This window comes from Cygnus olor, chromosome Z (genome assembly GCF_009769625.2).
Source record: "Cygnus olor isolate bCygOlo1 chromosome Z, bCygOlo1.pri.v2, whole genome shotgun sequence".
Taxonomy (NCBI): domain Eukaryota; kingdom Metazoa; phylum Chordata; class Aves; order Anseriformes; family Anatidae; genus Cygnus; species Cygnus olor.
The window spans coordinates 28,204,605-28,224,386 of record NC_049198.1 but is presented as its reverse complement, the minus strand read 5'-3'; the positions used below and the strand labels follow the sequence as shown (position 1 = coordinate 28,224,386).

At 43.1% G+C, this 19,782-nt stretch overlaps 1 long non-coding RNA gene across 6 annotated transcripts in view; it reads left to right on the top strand.

Moving 5' to 3' along the window:
* LOC121061303 overlaps positions 1-19,782 on the top strand; it is a 77,666-nt gene that overhangs the window by 35,075 nt on the left and 22,809 nt on the right. For all 6 annotated transcript variants that reach the window (XR_005815033.1, XR_005815032.1, XR_005815034.1 and 3 more), the window contains one exon: positions 8,114-8,214. This is a non-coding gene — a long non-coding RNA (uncharacterized LOC121061303). The remainder of the gene's footprint in view (positions 1-8,113; positions 8,215-19,782) is intronic.

Here is a 19,782-nt window from a genome sequence, read left to right as displayed (position 1 = left end):
CCAGTGGCTGAGTTCGTTTCTGAATGCCTGCTGCTGTTTATTTCCTAGGAGAGCAGAGTGGCGCTCCTAAGGGTCAAGTGGTGTTGAATGTCTTAATCTCTTTTTTCCTCCTCTCTCTGTCCCTCTCTTGCCTGTTTAGTAAGATATTTAAGCACATGCTGTACCACGATCAAGAAGCAGAGATTTATGTTTTTCTCCCAGTGGCAACTGATCCTCCCTACCTGCTTTCATCACTTGGTTGCATCTTCAAAATAAGAGCTCCTTTTCTTACACTGTTTTCTTAAGCCAACTCCGTATCTTCCCCCTCCTCTCTGCCACCTCCTATTTGCACTTGTAACTACTGCCACTGTCAGCTGTGCCTGCCATCTGCTTCCAGAATATTACAAAGCTGTAATCATGGTAGATTTTGAAATATATTCATACAAATCAAAGACTTTCAGTTGCTGTCAGGGGTGGATTTAGTGTTTAGGAAAGTGCAGATCCCCCAGCAGAAGCTTTCAGAGCCAGCACCTGGAGGAGAGAGGCTGCAGGAGCTCCTCCTGCCCACTTTCAGTCACCCCACCTCGCGCCTGAGCTGCAGCATTTCTGTATTCTCAAGGAAGGCCTCAGCTGAGACAAGCAGACTAATTGTACCAGATTATTTGCGGTTTAGTGGGGAGCTTGAATCTGGGCAAGGATGAGACCAAAGCAATTTTTCACCTGTGACCCAATTTATGCCTAGTCTGGGAAAGTATATAGCCACTGCAGTCACCTCTCTGCTGTCTTGCTGCCTTTACAAATAGACTATAGCTCAGCATATTTTTTCCATCTGCATTGTTTGGAATAGGGACTGCTTTATTAAGTCTGGACAGTGCCTGTAATAGTGGCCTGACCCTTGTCAAGGGCCTCTAGTTGCTGCTGTAATACATAGTAGTAATGATACTGGAATGTCAGTTGTGAGATAGTTGTGTATTCCTACACTGATGCTACCTGTGAATCCTGCACTGCTCAGTGTATACTCTCAGCTTTCCAGCTTAACAGAAGTGGTTGTGATAAGCTATGTTTAGTTTACCAAGTGGAGTGGACCACTTCTACTTCTCTAGGAAGTAGTACTTTATTTTCTTTTGCTTTAGTTTGATCCCCCAGGCTGAATATCTCTTTGGGGCAGCAGTACCTGAGGTGCAGTCCTGTGGTGTATCTTCCACTTACTTGCTTTCAACTAAGAGGAGTCTGGTTGATGATCTCTGAGACCAGTCTGTGATGCAAAACAGTGGGCATGGCAGAGAACTTTGATGCAAATGCACGCTTCCGATCTGAAGTGACAGGCTGCTATGGATGCATCCAAAAACACAAGTCTCCACAACACAGAAAGTCAGTTCTTCTTCTCTTCCTTTTTCACATTTCTCTGTTTGCAGTATACTTCACTGATTTGGAAGCAATAAAAAATCAGTTTAAAAAATGTTACTCTTTCACATTACAATATATTTGGTGCAATGGTGTGCCTTTTAAACCATCTTTGCTAGGTCTCCCATTTTCCAAAAGCATCTTCAAGTATGCCAATATTTTCATAAATGTCCCTACATGACTTCATCATGATGTGGGAAAGGCAATGTAAATAAAAAAAGAGCTGCTATGTATTTCTGTAGAAAGTAATTGATCCCCAAATGGATTCCTTTTTCCTTAGCACTTGTTGAGAGCTCGAGATTCAGCCTGAAGGTAATGTGTCCTTGGCCTCGGTGAACCAAATGCACACTGTCTGTGCTGCCCATGGCAGCTAAGCTGTCTCAGGCTCAGCTAGTAGTTGGACGCACGCCACCTCAGGATCCTGGATGCTGCAGACACAAGCTGAAGAGCTGCGGTCAAACACTTGGCAGATATTAGACCACAGAAACCAGATGAGTGTAAAAGATTCATTTGGCTCTGTTGTTGCTCCTGAGTTCATGTGTGGAAATAAAAAAGTGCAACCTTCTGATCTGTGGTGGCAGCCTGAGGTCTGGACAAGCATGATGGATTAATCCGAGAGGGTTTATTTTGTTTTTTTTTTTAAATTTAGGGGAAACCTTCAAAACACACAAAGGAGCCAAATATGACACGCTGTGCAAAGAGAAGCAGTGTTTCCATGGGATTGTAATTAGGAAGAATTGCTACCACGTTATTTTACACCTATCCCCCCCAGTTGGTGCCACAGAACTTTCTACTGTCCCCTCAAATACGAGAAAGCTGATGAAGGTATGCTTAATTTCAGTTTGAAATCCCTGACAAGGACAAAGAGTACCTCAGGAAGTGAAAGGTTAGAGTCAGCTGGTGCGGCAGCTTCAGGAGGGACTCTGTGTCACTGAAGACTGACAATGACACTGGTAAAAGGGCAGATGTGGAAAGGATCAGTGAAGACAGCAGTAATGAGAGGGAAATACCAGATACTGCGAGAGGCCACAGGAAAATGCTACCCTGGATGAAAAGACTGAACCTTGGTACCACCGTGACAGTTTGTCATCTTCACTGTCGTGTTGTCTGGAATAGCAACGGAGACCTAGAAATGCTGGAAGAGAAGAAAACGGCAATTGTGTGCCAGCCAGAACCGAGCCCTTGGGTCATGCTTCTGCGAGGAGGCTGTTAGGAACGGGTAGTGGTGAAGCAGGCAGTGGTAATGGGCAAAAATTGTCAAAAACCCATTTCAGCATTAGGGAGCTATTTAGATCCTGGACAAGCTGAGGCTTCTTTGTAATGCTGGTTTAAATCATCTCACAGGAAGACTGTGTAATTTAAATGAATTGCGGATTACCTCAGGTGTAGGTCAAAGGGGTATAAGCAGTTCTGCTACAACCAAAATGTACCAGAGCAACTGCAGCTCTGTAGGATGTGTGGGACCAAGCTTCAGTTCCTTGCTCCATCCCAAAGCTTCTGGGTGAACACGCTGATGTGTGCCTTGGGGCAAGGGGTTGTGCCCTTTTACCTATTTTGTTGCTTTCACCATGAGAAGCAGGGAAAATTGTATTAACTCAGACAAGGAGCCTCATCATGTTCATCACAGAGCTTGCAAGTCCTTGCTCTTCTGAGCCATAACAGGCAGGTGCCACAAAAAGGGATGGAGCTGAAGGCAGCAGGTTTGGTCTCTGACCACATCTACAAGGGATGGCAGACACTGGGTACATGCTTCAAAGAGCTCTGAAGGCCTGATCCTCCACTGTCCAGATCTTTAACAACTGATTCCTTTCTGGCCTTCTCATCTCAGTCTTTTTTTCCTATGGAATTGTTGTGGGACAGGCATCTAGGGACTCAGAAGCTTTCCCAGGCCCCACAGCTGCATCCAGCACTTTGATGGGGATGTGACACCCCCTGCCTGGCCGTGCATTGCCAGACCTCACAACCATGAGATAGAGAGGACAATGGAAAGAAATTGTTTCCTGGGAAGTAGAAACTCAAGCCAGGGTGACCTGGAGGAAGGATTTGCTTCTTCTAGATTAGATTAGACCAATAGACTTATCGAGGCTTTGATTTATTATTATTATTAATTTTTTTTTAATTTTAGAAAATGCATTCAGCAATACAGTTTGAAAACAGCTTGGCTCCTGGCTAGTCAGATCTTCACACCTCTAAAACATGTTAGTTGTACATGCTCAGCTACGGGCTCCATCAGGAGTAAACCAACATAAATTAGGCCAATATTCTGTGAACTCTGTTTGAACTTCATCCTCCTTCTCGCAGCTGCAGCCCACACTTATTGAATCTCATACCTGCTTTTGGGATGAAAAAGTCTGCTGAAGTAATTATTGCTGTATAATGGGAAAAATAATTTCTCATTAAAATACTATAGCAAATAGTTTTATGCACAGCCTGCAGTGAAACATACGTGAAGATCTGTGGGTCATGCACAGATTACATAACAATATGGCTTGGTGGTAAGACACGCAGCTCCTCACTTAAATGATGTTTCTTCAAATCCAGCCCAATATTCACAGAAGGACTGAAAGCATCATAGGCAGTTTGCTGGCTGTTCAGAGTAAATGATTCAGTGCTCTCTGGACAGTCCTTAAGGGGCATGCGTTGGGAGGAACTCAACACCCAGCTTCCTGAGCTCTGCATCTGATTTCAAGTATGTAGTTAGAGAAATTAAGACTCTGTGTGTTGGTGTGAAAGCTCAGAACAGAACAGCATATGAAATAAAGAAATAGCAAACGGCAATGTTAATTTGGAGACAAATAAAAGTGAAGAATTCTGATTTGAATTTTCTTTGTTTCAAAGCCAGAGAGTGGCAAATAATATGATTATAACAAATAATAAGATTTTTCAAGGGTCTTCTTATTAAGAGATTCAGATTGAGGCTTACTGTTTGTTCTCTACAAGCAAACAAAAAACAATTGCCTTTTTTAAAATTATAAAATAGTCCTTTTCTAACCCAGGGGCTGATACCTGCCACTTAACTTGTGCTTCAGCGGACTCCTCTGACATGAAAACCGCTCCTAAATTACAATCTGAACTGCAATTTCATGTCCTGTTAAAAACCACTCTAACAGAGGCATGGCAAGTCATCGAGCTAGTTGGCAGGGCAGAGCCTGTCAGTACACTTACACTGCAGGCATGTAACCTGTTTTCCCTTCCTCCATCTGCCGCATCCGTTTGGGGCTGGGTAGGCATTATACAAAGCAATAGCTTCTGCCTTTGCAGAAATAAGTATCATTCCCCTTCAGTTTGCAGCCATTTATATCCCACCCTATTGAATCAAAAATTTGACATTGCACATGGAATGCTTTAATGAATCAGAGGAAAAGGCAGATAAAAACATAACGGGAGCTGCAGTTTTGCCTGCAACACAGTAGACCATGAGAAGACCATGGACAGATGGTCCATTAAATGCTTGTCCTTTACAAACATGGAGAATATCACTCACACAGTAAAAACCACGGCCCCAGGCCTCCCCCGTGGCTAGGAAACCTGCGGAGGAGAAAAGTTCTGCACACATTTTCGAAGGTCAGGCTCAGAGAGTATCCAATAGCTGGGGACACAAAACCTGGGGGATGCTGCAGGACCAGCCTCTCCTCGCCTGCTGTGGGTAGCGCAGAGCTGTGGTGCTCTGGGGTGCTGGAGCACACAGCGCCCGCTTCGAGGCTCAGTGCCAGGCAGCCTTGAGGAAGCAGCAGAGCTTCAGGGCTGCCACGCCACAACAGGGTTACTGAAGTGCAGTTACTGCCTCTCTGCACCAGGCATAAGGCACATTGACGATGTCAGTGTCACTGAAATCAGCACTTCTTAAGCCCTCGTCCTTCGGAAATTTTCATATGTGTGCATGATGCCTCATGCCTTTCTCATGGGGAATTTCTGTCCGACTCCAGTACGGGTTTTGGGTGTCATTTCCACCTTTTTCTCTCCAGCTTCATTCCCCAAATACCGCTTTATCCACGTGATGCACTCTAGATGCAACTGCTATAGGCAATATGCTCATAGACAAAATGTCAACAGTAAAAGTGAAAAATTTCTGATAACAGAGGTAGGCAATAAGAAAGTAAGTGGCAACACCAGTGAAAAGGTGAGGCTTTTTCTCAGCTAGGGCTTCCTGTTTTAGAAGTAAACTCCGGACATGTAACAAACAGAGACAAATTAGAAGAAAAAATTATCCACTTGAGCCTTATTTTGTGTTTTCTCCCAGGCTCAGACCTATGCTGTACTGGCAGCCCAGACTCCCATTAGAAACATCTGTTTTGAGTTTAGAGGGTTATTTGTTTTGTTTGCTTTTTTTTTTTTTTTTTTTTTTTTTGGTGGTGGTGGTGTGGTTTTTGGTGTGTGTGTGTGATTTTCCATTTTTCTCCCTTTTGCTTTTGATTCTTTCCCTTTCTAAGGTGTTCTCTAGTAAACTTTTCTCAGCCTATGTCTTTTCTTCTGTCTCTCCAGGCAGCTTTAGCTGCATCTGTCTGCCAGCTGCACTAGCTTGCAGAGTCAGTAAATCCCTCAATGACCAGTGTCCAAGCTTTAGAAACACCTCAGACAGTTTCTTTTTTTCTTCCTCCTCGTCCCCACCCTTTTTACCATCTGCAAAACCAACTGTGGAGTGGGAAAGAGGCTCTTCCTCGTTCGGACATAACGCCACTGTTCCTTGGTACTGTTTTTCTCTGACTTGTGCAGCTAATGGAATAATTTCCTTTCCTGCTTACTTTGATGTGTTTCCTTCTGTATCTCACAGTGAGTGAGGCACCTGTGTGGGGGTTATTGGCAGCTAGGCGCTTTATCATACCCTCTCTCATATAATGGGTTTGATTTTCGTGTTCATTAAGGTTGCTCAACACCTGGTAAAGTGCTGCTTTTAGGACTCTCTAGCCTCCCAAGTCAGTGTAAAGGGGTTTTGGCACAAGCGAGAATAAAGACCAATACTGTCATTACCTGCTGTTCAAAATGACTCTTGTTACTTACTTTTCTTTGTGAAATTGGTGCTATCAGTAATACAAGAGAGGAAGGATGTTCTTGTCACTAAAAACAATGAACAGTGACCTGGGGGGTTCCAAACTTCTTCCTCTTTTTTCCCATTAGATCGTACATAATGCCCATTAGGTAATACGGCACGAGCCCATTTTTGGTTTCCAAACGTGGAAAAAATGCTTCATTTTTTTAAAGGTACTTGAGGATTCATCAGATTTAAGATTAATTTTTATTTGTACAACACTGACAGCCCCACTGCCCTTGTCTTCACACAGAATTAACACAAATGCCTCATCTGCAATAGTTACTTTTTACAGATGTACTTGTTTTCTTCTCTTTGTATGTGTTCATTTGCATAGTGTAATTTTGCATGGGCTGAGCTTTGTCTGTTAGGAGGTATATAAAACTCAACTACTGCTAACCGCTTAGAAAAAGTTATAATTCTGTATGAAGAGTTTGTGTTGAGCACCATTTTGCTTTAAAATCATTGCCTACCTTACTCTCCAGTGGTTTCCCTTGGAAAAAAAGAAAATGGAGAAGAAAGCTGTGTATTCGTTCTTACATTAAAAAAAAATAGTCCTAGTCTGTGCTTAAAAATAAAAAGCTTTTATTAAAAGTTTCATAAATTCTGACATTTTATATTCCTTACATAGTTTTAGTCAAAAAAATTCTCTTTGAATGACTCACACATAAGTCATTTCCACATATTGGGTCTTTTTGACCTCAGATTTTTGTGATAACTATTATAATTTGCTTCAATCACTTTATTTGTCGGTGGAATAACACGTGCCTCCATTAGATGACTTTTTATTCATGTATGTATGTGTGTGTTTGTGTGTGAAGGAAACAAAAATAATGTGAATTCTGTGTATGTTTTCTCACAAGTCCTATGAGGAGCGGTTGAGGGAACTGGGGTTGTTTAGTCTGGAGAAGCGGAGGCTCAGGGGAGACCTTATTGCTCTCTACAACTACTCGAAAGCAAGCTGTGGGGAGCTGGGGGTTGGCTTCTTCTCACAGATAACTAGTGATAGGACTAGAGGGAATGGCCTCTAGTTGCACCAGGGGAGGTTCAGGTTGAGAATTAGGAGACATTTCTCCTCAGAAAGAGCAGTCAGGCATTGGAACAGGTTGCCCAGGGAGGTGGTGGAGTCACCATCCCTGGGGGTGTTCAAGGAAAGGCTGGACGTGGTGCTTGGGGACATGGTTTAGTAGGTGATAGTGGTAGCAGGGTGATGGTTGGACCAGATGATCTTGGAGGTCTTTTCCAAACTTAATGATGATTTTAAAACTACTCTGCAAAAGTATCTGGCGCATCATCTTAAAGGAGACAAGGAGCATGAGTTTTCAGGGACACAATTCTCAGTGAATCTAAACACACCAAACTGCTGCATTGCACAGCAACAAAATTTTGGCTGCAAATCAGCCAGATCTCCATGTGCTCCACTTGCAACCAGTTCTGCCTTCACAGAAGGTCTTCTGGAGTTTGCAAAACACTGTGGAAGTCACAAAAGTGCTTCAGTGGAGTAATTGTGCATTCAGTAAACCTTATAATAATGGATATTATATTTAATTTTCTATTGTCCTTATTTTTAATAAGGTACAGAATATTAACTTTAGATTTCAGAATTCTAGAAGTTTATATCTTTTCAGAGTTTCTTCAGGCTGTCAGCCAAATTTGAAAGACATTGTTATTCATATACTCTTCACCTTTTCATTTTCATCTCAGAAACCATGAACATGAGAGACGTCATTGTTAGCAAAGACAAGACAGAGTTTGAAACAATTCTGCAGAAATGGAGAAATCTGACAGGAATTTCTGCAATGAAGGTGAGTTTACACATATTTGTTTCAGAAAAATAAAATATTTTGCTGCAAGAACTCCCTAATTCATTTAAAGTTATGGTAAGATATAATGCTTCCATCCTTTGTCTCTTTATTGAAACATTAATACATGTTTTCCAGTAGGAGATGAAAACCATATTTTACCACTTTCCACTTCTATCTTTTAATATTTCCGTTAATTCCTTCAATGCTGTCATTCTATTGGCTTCCATTATCAAGTTCAACCTTTTTATTTGCCCTGCATAATATAATTCTTTTCAAATTACCTGCTAGCTTTCATTTGCTAGAGTGTTTAACTCATTATTCTGCTTTTCTTTATCCCATCATCCCTCTTTTTTCCACCCTGCCCTTCTGTATGTGAAGTAAAAATCCCTATTTTGCTGCTGCAAAACTTTCAAGGAGTGAGAGTTTTGCCTGCAATTTCAACGCTGCCAACAAGGGTGAAAGATTTTACCTTGATTATAATGATAAACAAAAAGGTAAGGGAACTGGAAAAAGAAACCTGAAGTCAAGTCAATATGTCAATATGATTTTCGTCCTCTGTCTTTCATGACTCTTATCCTTGCTTGTTCTCTGATACGTGCATGTCAATGATAAGTATTATGCTATGCAGGTGGAGCCCCCTGGTAGAATCCTACACTTTCACCCTGCTGGTATTGAGGATAAAATTCCCATTGCCTTCCCTGCCTTTCATTTGTTTCCCGAGGACACCAGTTACTTGATGATATAAATACACAGCACTATTTCTACCTGCAGAAAACTCTCTTTGTGGTCTTTTTTTGGGTGCCTTTTTTTTTTTTTTGGGGGGGGGGGAGAAGGTGGGGGAGGAAGGAGTGGTGGTGGGAGGGGGGTTGGACAGGGAAAGGAACAGAAAGGGACAAATGAGAAAAATTATCCTTCTATTGCCTTTGTACAGCAAATCTGCCCAGTTATGCCTCACATTGCTGCTGGTGAGCCAAACTGGTGATGTAGGTCTGTTCACACCTGTGGGAGCCTGTCCTTTTTTAATGGGCTGTGCCTCCTTGGAAGCTGCAGTCAGGAAATTCTGGCTGCCTTGTTGGGGTGGACTTCTCAAACACAGCTCGATCAGTGTCCAGACATGCCAGGCCTGATGGCTCCCATTCACTTTTCTGCTAGCTGTGCCTATCAGTTGTCAAATGTCTATAAGAGGCGGTACGAACTGCACTGCCCCCTGGTATCCAGTCCAAGATGCATCAATTTTGTGGGATGGATAGCTTCTGAATTTAACACCAACAGTCAATATACAGATTTTAAGACCTTAAACACATCCTTCATGCAAACTGTTGTGTTTTTTGTTTTTTGTTTGTTTGTTTGTTTCTTGCAAGAGCGGTTGTGCGTCTGCAGCATTTTTCCAGACTTTGGGCTATTGCTGTTTTCACTTAGAAATGGCATTAGTGTAGTAAAGCTGACTACATTAGAAAAAAAAACTTTTCTACTATTGCCATAAAGACTGACATAAAGGCCATTTCCCATCACTTAATGAATTACCACAGGAGCTGACAGCTTTTAGCACAGGTGGTCATTAGCTCCCAAGAAATACCTGACCCATGGCTTATTATTTATTGGTGGTAGGTGTCCAACCAGACAGCCATTACATCAAGCATGAATTAACACAATTCCCCTCTTTTATGCAATGGAAAGCAAGGAGATGAATTCCCTGTTGCCGTGGGTACAGCAGACTGCCCTCCAGGATAACAGGCCTCAGGTGGTGGCACATGCTGTATGGACCCAGCTCCCTCCTGCTTCCAGTGGCTTTACTCCTTCACGTGCACACAGACCCTTCTGAGGGGCGTGCCTCTACTTCACGGTTGTGTCTTCCGACGACAGAAGTGAAAGCAGAAGGAAAGAACACATGCTTATTCCTGACCCCAGATCATAAAATCACCTCTCCTCTAGGCTAAATAAACCCAACTCCATTGGCTTTTCTTCACAGGAGAGGTGCTCCAGCCCTCTGATCATCCTTGTGACCCTCTGGGCTCATTCCAATACTTCCATGTCCTCTTGTGCTGGGGCCCCAGAGCTGCAGGCAGCACTCCAGGTGGGGTCTCATGAGAGCAGAGGGGGAGAATCACCTCCTTCCACCTGCTGGTCACGCTGCTTTTGATGTAGCCCAGGATCTGGTTGGTTTTCCGGGCTGCAAGTATACATTGCCAACTTATGTTGAGATTCTCATCAACCAGTACCTCTAACTCCTGCTCAGGCCCACCTCTGAGGCCTGTCCAGGTCCCTCTGGATGGCATCTCTTCCTTCCTGCATGTCAACCGCACCACTCAGCTTGGTGGCATCAAGGATTGAAGAACTCTGATCCACGCCATGTTTGGGGTTAAGGTTAGAAAGAAAAATCCAAAATACTTTCCACCATAAGAAATGTCACCAGCAAATTTGGGTAGATTCTGCCTCTCTTGTGGAGCAATGGGGGATCCTTGCAATCAGCTGTTTACAAAACAGTTTTTGTCATTTATACTTCCCTGTTCTGTAAAGCAGGCTGGTTTCTTTGGAAGGGATAACTTTCAAGGCTATATGATATAGAGCCTGCTAAGTAAAGATGTCATCATTGTTTGCCCTGTTTCAGCCCAATTCCTGGTTAGAACACAGTATCTAAATTCTCTGTCTAGAGTACAGGACTCCTCAGAATCTAAATGGTGCTGCACACCTGAAAATGGATCACATTCCAGTGTAGAGTGTTTTATGATTATGCAGACTTCTGATTAAATAAGTTATGCTGTTCTTATATTCAATAATAATAATAATAATTTATAATAATATTCTTATTATTAAATTTCCTGAGCTTCTTTTCTCTAAAAAGTAACATAAATAATAAAATTTTATTCTCACATAGCTAAAACCAAACAAATTAAAATACTTGAGCTTCTCCTTAAAGCTTGTAAAGCTTCTGACTCTTTCTCCAGGTCAGAGACATTGAATGCAAATACCTGTTCTGCCATTCAGTCAGTGAATCAATAGCCAAAATCAATCCCACCCCTGAAGTAACTGCTCAACAAACAGGATGCACATAATCCATTTTCATTATTAATACTTCAGTTAAGATTCAGGTACTCCATTTTCCTTCACGTAATGAGCACAGTTTTACAATGGATGTGTGAAGTCTGCAGTACATAACATCAGTGACAGCTGCAGAATTCCTGTCATGTGCACCAGAGCTGGATTAAATATAAGTACATTTCTCTGGGCAGTAACAGAGTGTAGAGAGATTTAAAAAAAAAAAAAAAAAAAAAAAAAAAGAGAGAGAGAGAGAGAGATTAAAAAAACCCTAATTTTACTTGTTAATTCTTCACCAGGATGTATTTGTTACTGTCTCATTTATCAAGAAAGATATGTTCTTGCTGCTATATTGTATCTTGGTTAGTTACAGAAAGATTATTAAATGGTGAGATCTACTGTGGTGACTGCTTTTGTGTGTTTCCAGATCCCAGTGATTCAGCAATATTGTTTCAAATACCCTCATACAATTTGGGGCAAAGAGCTTGAATTATGTACTTCACTCTCTAATTTGTTTGCACTATAGTGAAGCGGGATTTTAATTTCTGTAATAGCAATAACTTGGCCAATTCAGGGATTCACAATTTTCTTTGGTGCTAGCTATTTCCTGAGAAGAGCAAACATGATCAGAGAGGTCATAAAAATAAATCTCTCCACCTGCTGCCTAGTTTACATTCAGGTTTTGAAGCATCGGTGGAAAACATTTTCCTGTTTCAAACAAAGATTAATTCCTAATTGCCACAATCCTCATGAGGATGCTTTTGCAGCTGATTAGGAAGTCTCTTGATAACTATTTTTTAAATGACACTTTTAACTTGCATCATCCATGAGCTATCCTGCTGGGTCTGGTTTGAGCCTGGCTTTTTGGCACCGGTGTTTGATCACCTTGGATGAAACAGCAGCATTGTGTCTGGGCATGAGAAATAGTCTGAGGGGCCATGAAAGGAGCTTTTGGGCTTCTGCAGGAAGGGCCTTTACGTCACACACACAATTGCTGCTCACACAGTGTTCAGCAGCACACTCAGTGAGCTATGTGCACTCTGAATAGGCATGCAGGTTCTGCCACCGTTCTTATTCCAAGAGAGGTCCCTCAGCAGCAGCCAGGGCCTGATGGCATGCACTGGTGGGAGGGCATGCTGCAGAGGCAGTGTTGAATGTGGATTGGTGGAAATAATCATTCCTCTGGGGGTTTTCCAATGGTCATTTGTTTTTTCACTTGAACAAAACTTTAAAATGAAGGTGTTAAAGCAAAATGAGAGGGACAAAAAAAATCTTATTGTCAGCCACAACAGGGGTGGGAGTGGTAAATCTTGTCACGATGAAATGTTTCATCTCTCCAGCCCTTGTTTCATGGCTTCCTGTCATTTCAGGGGGAGGATTGCTACCTCTTAGTCCCCCAGGATTCATTTTGCATCATTGCTAATAAAAGCTATAGCGTGCTCTCTTGGGTTGCAAGTGTAAATATCTAATTGCTAGTACCTAAATACAGATAGCATGAAGACAAAGCATGAGGCTGATGCTTGTGCCTGAAGGAGGAGTGTTTCATCCCCTAGCTTGGAAGCTGGGCATCATGTCACACTGCCATGTTTCTCTGCAGTATATGCAGCAAATCTCTGTATTTTCATCTTCACAAGTGAAGCAGAAAGTTGCACAAGGACAGAAGCATGGTTTGAACTTTATGGATCTGTGCTTGGTTAAGTTACATGTAACTCTAGTAACTTGCAACTGCTCAAGGCAAAAACAAACTGAATGATCACAAGATTATTGTTCTCTCACTGTAGGGAAATCTGCCTCATCTTCCATAACAGGCTATTCATTAACTAAATGCACTATCCCAGTCACTGTAAAGCAGCAGACTATCCACAGCCAGAAATAGCAATGGCAGAGAACACGTTGGAGATCACATTCCTCCCCCTACCCTGAAGATACCAAAGCAACAGAATGGAAAATCTTCAAAGTGGAATTAAGCCACCCATAGCAAAACTTTAACCAGAAAGAGGTTATTTAGCAAAGCCCAGTATTGGAGGCAAGCTTCTAATCCATGCCAGGTTTTTATCAGGACTCACTCACTCAAAGAAGAAGCATGGTGGAACTATATCAGCAAGACAGTGAGTTTAGTGTCTTATGCAGAAAATGTTCCATTTTAAAAGTATCGGGCTTGTCTCCTGTCCGAGGGCACAGCACAGATCCTAAAAAGACATGCAGACATCATCTGCCCCACAGAGGGTGCACCCTGTCATTGCTATTACCAGAGAGAGGAGAAGAACACACCCTGTGTGAGCGGAGGTAGATCTTGCAAAGGAAAGAGAGACAGCCGTTCCTGCACTGCAATTTGTGGTCATAAGCACAAGATCACAAGGCAATGAGGTTTTTAACCTGGAAAGAGGCGTGTTTAACTTGTGATGAACTTTATCCAGAAAAAGACTCTTTTCTCTAGCAGCATCCAATGCTCATCCTCCATCTCTTCTTCTTGTCATGATTTTTCTTTTCAGAAACCCTTTCAAGATTCATACAGCTGAAGGAAAACAACAAGATGAGATTTCCCTCCCCTACCCCCCCACCGGGATGATTTTATCACACAGTAGCCAATCTAAATAGCATTCAGTGTGGTGCAAACCATACTTTCATGCAAATGTGAAGACAGTGTTACCACAGGAATGAAGTCTGTTGAGATTCAGGGTGAGGAGAAACTGGATTTTTTCCTCAGAGCAGCCCCAAGCGGTTCAGCATGAGGTTCACCAATTCAGGGAGAGCAGGAGTAATATCACTCCTGCTTTTGCCAGGCTCTTAGCTTCGGCTTTACTGCCCAGTATGAGATATTTTCAAATTTGGGAAACCAACAGGGAGTTAGCAACAGGAAGATTTTTCCTCTACACACAGTCAAGGCATTCAGGCTGGCCTGATATGTTTTATATCAAAGCAGAAACAGCTGAATACTTTCTAGTTGGTATCAGGTCTCAGTTTACCATCCCTGTTCAGCTGCAGAGAAGCAGTAAATTACTCCCTGCCCATACAAAGACCAGGGCTTTGTGGAAAGACAGGTTCAGCCTGCTGCATTAACTTGGCCCTTTGGATTTGGGCTGCTGAAAACACTCAACAGCTTGATCCCATGGATTTTCCACTGTGCCCAGGGTGACATCATCATCTAGCCAGTGCTGCTGGTGCTTTCAAATCCCTGTGCTGGAGGCACGGGCATACAAATGCACTAATGCACTACACAGCACTGATCACCATTTCCCAGCAGTGTGCAGCTGACACGGGTCATGGAAATATTCTGTCCTGATGCTGCTCCCATCCCCATGAGAGCATCGCAGCAGACTATCAGAAGAACTCACTTGACAACTGGCAGCCATCAGAACTAAGTAGCAGGGTGCAGTCTTGGAAAAGGTGTCAGTCATATGTTCCTCTACCTGTGTTTGAAATCCCCCTTTTTGTTTTTATCTTTATTTGCTAATAACCCTTCAATGGTTGCTGAAAGCTGAGAATGCAGAGTGTGCAGAGAACATACTTGTCCAGCTGTGTTCAACAAGAACAAGGATATCAAATTGATCTATTTAGTACTGTTCTCATCTTAGCTATCCATGCTTTGTGCACCCTTAGCTAAGCTCCTTCAACAATTTATACCTCCTGTTTCTCCTGGTACTCCATATCAATATTGTCTGTTTATGCTGCGGAGAAGGAACAGGCTTTATTTGCACAACAATAAGTACAATAGGACCCAAACTTGGCTAGGATATCTGGTGGAGAGAGTCCCCACTGCAGATAAGACCTGAATTTTATCCTTATTCTGGTTACAGGCTGAAAGACACCCACACTTATTCAGGCTAGAATTCAAAGGCAACAAATGGCAAGCTCAAAGGTGACAGATAGCTATTTCTACCCTTGCTATGTAAGCAAAGAAATTAGCAGGCTGTAACCACTCTGGCACAGAGAGCCTGGAACAGACTCTGAAATTGACAATCACTGATGTTTGTGTTAACTGAAAAAGAAAGCAGCAGAAAATTTAAAAAAAAAAAAAAAAAAAAAAGTAGAACAAAGAACAGTAACACTTCAGAAAGTTTCCTGTTGAAAACAAGGAAATCTCAAGCACTGACAGAATACAACATCGGCTGAAATTTCCAAAGAGCAGAAGGACCAATTTTAAAGTGCTCAGCATGCCCGGTCGGGGCCAGGTTTTCAATTTAGCTCAGTTCCCATGGAGGCAGCTAAACAAGAGCCAGATTTTTAAAATCACTCAGTATCCAGCTGTTTCCACTGCAATACTTCTGGCCCAGTTTTCAAACAGAGCTCACCACCACCCAACAGGCTGTGCCATTTCAAAAGCTTGCCCTGAGTGCCTCTGCACCTGGGGTCATTGCTTCAGTGACTACCTGCTGGAGGGTCTGGTCACCATCATTTCTGTCTTCTTGCTCCCTTTCTAAGCCCTGATGTTGTCCAGATAATGCGAAAAATAAATTAACTTTTCTGTGTGAAAAGGAGAGGGAGTATCAAGAGATGTACCACATAGGCTGTGGCACAATGAGCTTCAGAGATCTGCCAATTTACCAGGCTCTCCTGAGCTGTGAGAGCCAGCTGTATGGTTTGACCTGCCAATCATGCTGACTCATGTCAAATTATGTCATCTTCCAAATGTCTGGGAAGATTGAGTTTGGAAGTCTCTACCTATTTTAATATGCAGACAAAACCAAAAGTTTCTTCTTCTCGAAGCCTGCTGGGAAGCTGAAAAGACAGCAGGCGCCGTAATTCAGAGAAGGCTGTGTGTCAGGTGATGTAGTATTTTATCTGTGCATCACCACATTTGTAAAAACTGCAGTCTTCCTTTATCAGCCATGTCAGTGTGGAGCTTTCCGAGGGCTGAAGTAACCCCTTAATAGGAGAAGCCAGTCTGGGAGCCCTAAGCCACACACTGCTCTGGCAGTCCCTTCACGACTTTCCCGAAGCTTGCAGGAGGCCCTCGATGCACAGGCAACATGGAGGGGAAGGATAACATCCTTAATTTAGCACAGGGGAGGAAGACCAGAAATTCTCAGGAGGGCAGTGGTCTGCCAGAAGAAAAGGAAATGCAGAGTTTTTCCCTTTTGTTTGGGCTGTTTCGTTGTTTGTGTGGTTTTTATTTTTCCTTTTATTTTAGGTTAGGAATCCAAGAGATGTACAGAGAAGGGCAGAAAAACAGAATTTATCAAAAAGGTAGCCCGCAACACAGAGAACCTCAGGCTGCGCACACTAAACTACTGGTAGCTGAAGGCACTTTTACACTTTCAATGGTAGTTTAAAATGTCTCTTGCTCACACCACACTGCCTGAAAAAAAAAAAAAAAAAAAAAAAAAAAAAAAAAGAGGGTTTGAAATGCAGGTGAAATTCAGTCTCTTTAAAAAAGATGCTGTTGTTCATTTCCCTGTTGGAAAGGGACGTAACTCCCCATTTGAAGCTTCCTCCTCTGTCATTCCTTCCTCTCATTTTCTCAAGCCCCCTTGCTGTGTGACCGTGTGACATGCAGCCGTTCTCTGAGAATCGAGAGAGATATTGGCAGTTTGGGAGCTGTTGTTCCTGCTTATGTATGCAAAGAACATAATTGCTAAGTGCATCATCTGTTGTAATTTACACATCTACACATAGCTCAGATCAGGGCAGCCTTCACATGGGGATGCAGTGCCTTATTTTCTCATTCCCCACTTCTTTGGGGTGGGAAATGTTAGGTCTCCTGGCCCTCATTGTGCTAGGTGCTGTACAAATGTTCCAAAAGGTGGTCCCTCCCCCATACAGCTTAAACTCTCACTGCAGCTGAAAGGAACCAGGGCAGGAGACAGTATTCTTTTAACTCTGCCACTTCACACATGGGCAGTGCAATTGTTTGAAACGATTTGACTAAAATCCTACATGGAAGTCTGCAGCAGGTGTGAGAACTTAACAGCACCAAACCCAGCATTACAAAAACACTCGGCAGTCACAGGCAGAGCGAAGCACTGCTCCCAAATGTTATCTAAGCAGGAGGCAGACAAGGAGCAGGCAGCGAATACCGGTCTGCGAGATAAAAATAGCAGCTCTATAATAATCAGAGGACAAGGGTCTTAAAAAAAATCAAAGAGAATGTGAGAGGGATTTTCAATCAGTTTCACTGTCAAATGTTTTGACTGTCATCATCAAAGCAATTTGACTTCTCACGATCTTCTGCTGCAGAGGCAAAGCCAAAACCTTCAGCCACTAGTCAGACAGGGCCCCTGCCTGGAAGTAGAGACTGCATAGCCACATCTGAGACCTCAGCAACCAACACTGCTCCACGATGACAGGGAAGTGCAGGTGTCAGTCCCTTCCTACTCCCTGCCCTCTCTGAAATACGTCAGTGGGTTGCTTCTCTTGGACTATTTCCCCTAGTGATCCTCTAGGGCCTTCAGCAATAAGCTCTCACTGTCCAAAGACCCTTTTGGGTTTCTGGCAAACCCAATAGATATTTATGCTAGGATTCTTTATTCTTCAGCCTCCAGCCATGTTGTCTCAATGGACAATGTGGAGCCTCATCTTCTTTCCCTGTGTCTGGAGTGCTACATCTCCATTTAAGCAGAGGTTAAGAAGAGAAAATTTTCCTCCCATGCAGTGTTCTTTAAAAAAACACAGCATCTTGAGCAAACACAAGGGGAGCCCATTTAGCATCTGTCACTATTGGCCTGCCGGTCCCCCTTCCTGCTTGGTGTAGCAGAAAGCTGAGCTGTTGGGTGCTACAGCACCGACGGCAGCAGGAGAGCTGGGGTCTTGGGCATTTTCCTGCGTGGGGCATTTTCCATGCATGAGCCTTCTGGTGACACTTTTGCATGTGCATTCAAAGTGCTTCCTTTCGTCCACAGGTGGCTCCCAGGCTGAGCCACAGCCACTAGAGGGCATTTGGAGGACACCAGATCAATGGGTGAGCAGGTGACCCACCACCAGATGAGCTAGCAAAGCCTGCAAGACACGCTGCACCAAGTTATGGTGTATGGCAAGTGGTCTTAATCCCAGTACCTCCCTCATTTTGCCTTTCTTCTGTTGCTCCTGGGTGTTCCTGGTCAGTGGCTTGCAGCAGTCTTGTCACAGGTTGTTCCCATGGTCTGTCTGGGTCTGCTGCTGCAAACGGACATTCTCGTCTGAATAGATGAGATTAATACTTTTAATTTCATCCTTTAAAACAGAAATGGATGTAAATATCAGATACAGCTTTGTTCCTCTTTTGTAATCAGCTGTCTGCAACCACCTCATTTAGGTTTCCTTGACATTCAGACAAAAGTCTGTGATTTTCTCACCTTTTTTTCCATCTACTCTCAATGGAGAAATCTGTCCTCAAAAGGCAATCTTTAGGTAGGTCACACTCCTATACTCTCCATACCAACTTTTTCCAAGCCTGTTCCAGTAGATGGAAGGATTGAAAGTGGTTTCCTCTACTCTCGATGAAAGCCATGGCCTTCAAAACACAAAATATTTGCAGGGACTTCACCACCATGTAATTGTCTGCCTTTCAAAGAGAATGTCTGACACAAACCATATCCTTTCAGTCAAGCTCGAACAGCTCCCCTGGTGGTCCTCTTTTCTTCTTCTTCTTTTTTTTTTTTTTTTTTAAAAAAAAAAAAAAAAGAAAGAAGAACAACATCGCAACATTACAGAGCAGCAAATGGGAGTGTTTTCACAATGGGTTTCCATGAAGATGCATCCCCACAGGAGAACAGGAGAAGCTTGCATTAAAGGGATCCAGGTTTCTACGGTTGTCAGATGCTCTGTATGCATTGGAGAAAAGGGAAAGGCAGGTTGAGGGTGAGCTTTGGCATGCCCTGGGCCAAGAAATATCAGGATAAGAATGCCAGAGTTGGTGCTTGCCTGTTTTCTGGCTTTTTTAGAGTCTGAAAATGACCAAGTAGTACAGCAGTTATTTCCAAACCCAACTGCCTGGCAATAGTTCAGATTCTCAGGAATGCCCCTCTGGAGGGACTCTTGAGGGATTGCTGCTGGGAAACCAAACTCTTTCAACAAAAGTGACAACTCCTTTTACAGGAAAAAAAGGACAACGCGTAAGTTATGACCAAAACAGGTCATATTCTACAAAAGCAAAGAGGGAAAAGGTTAACAGCATGTTAGCCATCAGATATCTTCAAGTTGGGTCAGCTGGGCTTGTGGTGTGGATTAGAAGCCCCATGGGTGCAAACCCAGAGGAAGACCTGGTCTCTGCTCCTGGTGCAGCAGCACAGCACTGTGACTCACCACCACCACCGTGCACCTGGGTGCAGCTGCTGCAGGGCAGGAGAAGAAGGTTGCTTTAGCTCAGGACATGAAACCTGCACAGTGGAGTGAGCACCTCTCTTCTCTTGGGGGCAATCCTGCTGGTCATGTGAAGTATTAATAGTGTGCTTGTGCTTCTAGCTGTGGTTGCTGCACCACCTTACCTTTCAGGAGCTGTGCTGGGTCTGAGCACATCAAACTTTACAGTCAACAGAGGCCCTGTTCACAGAAATTCACTCTTCAAGTCTTCACAACAGCTCAGGAGGCAGTACCAGGGCTATTTTCATGTTAGAG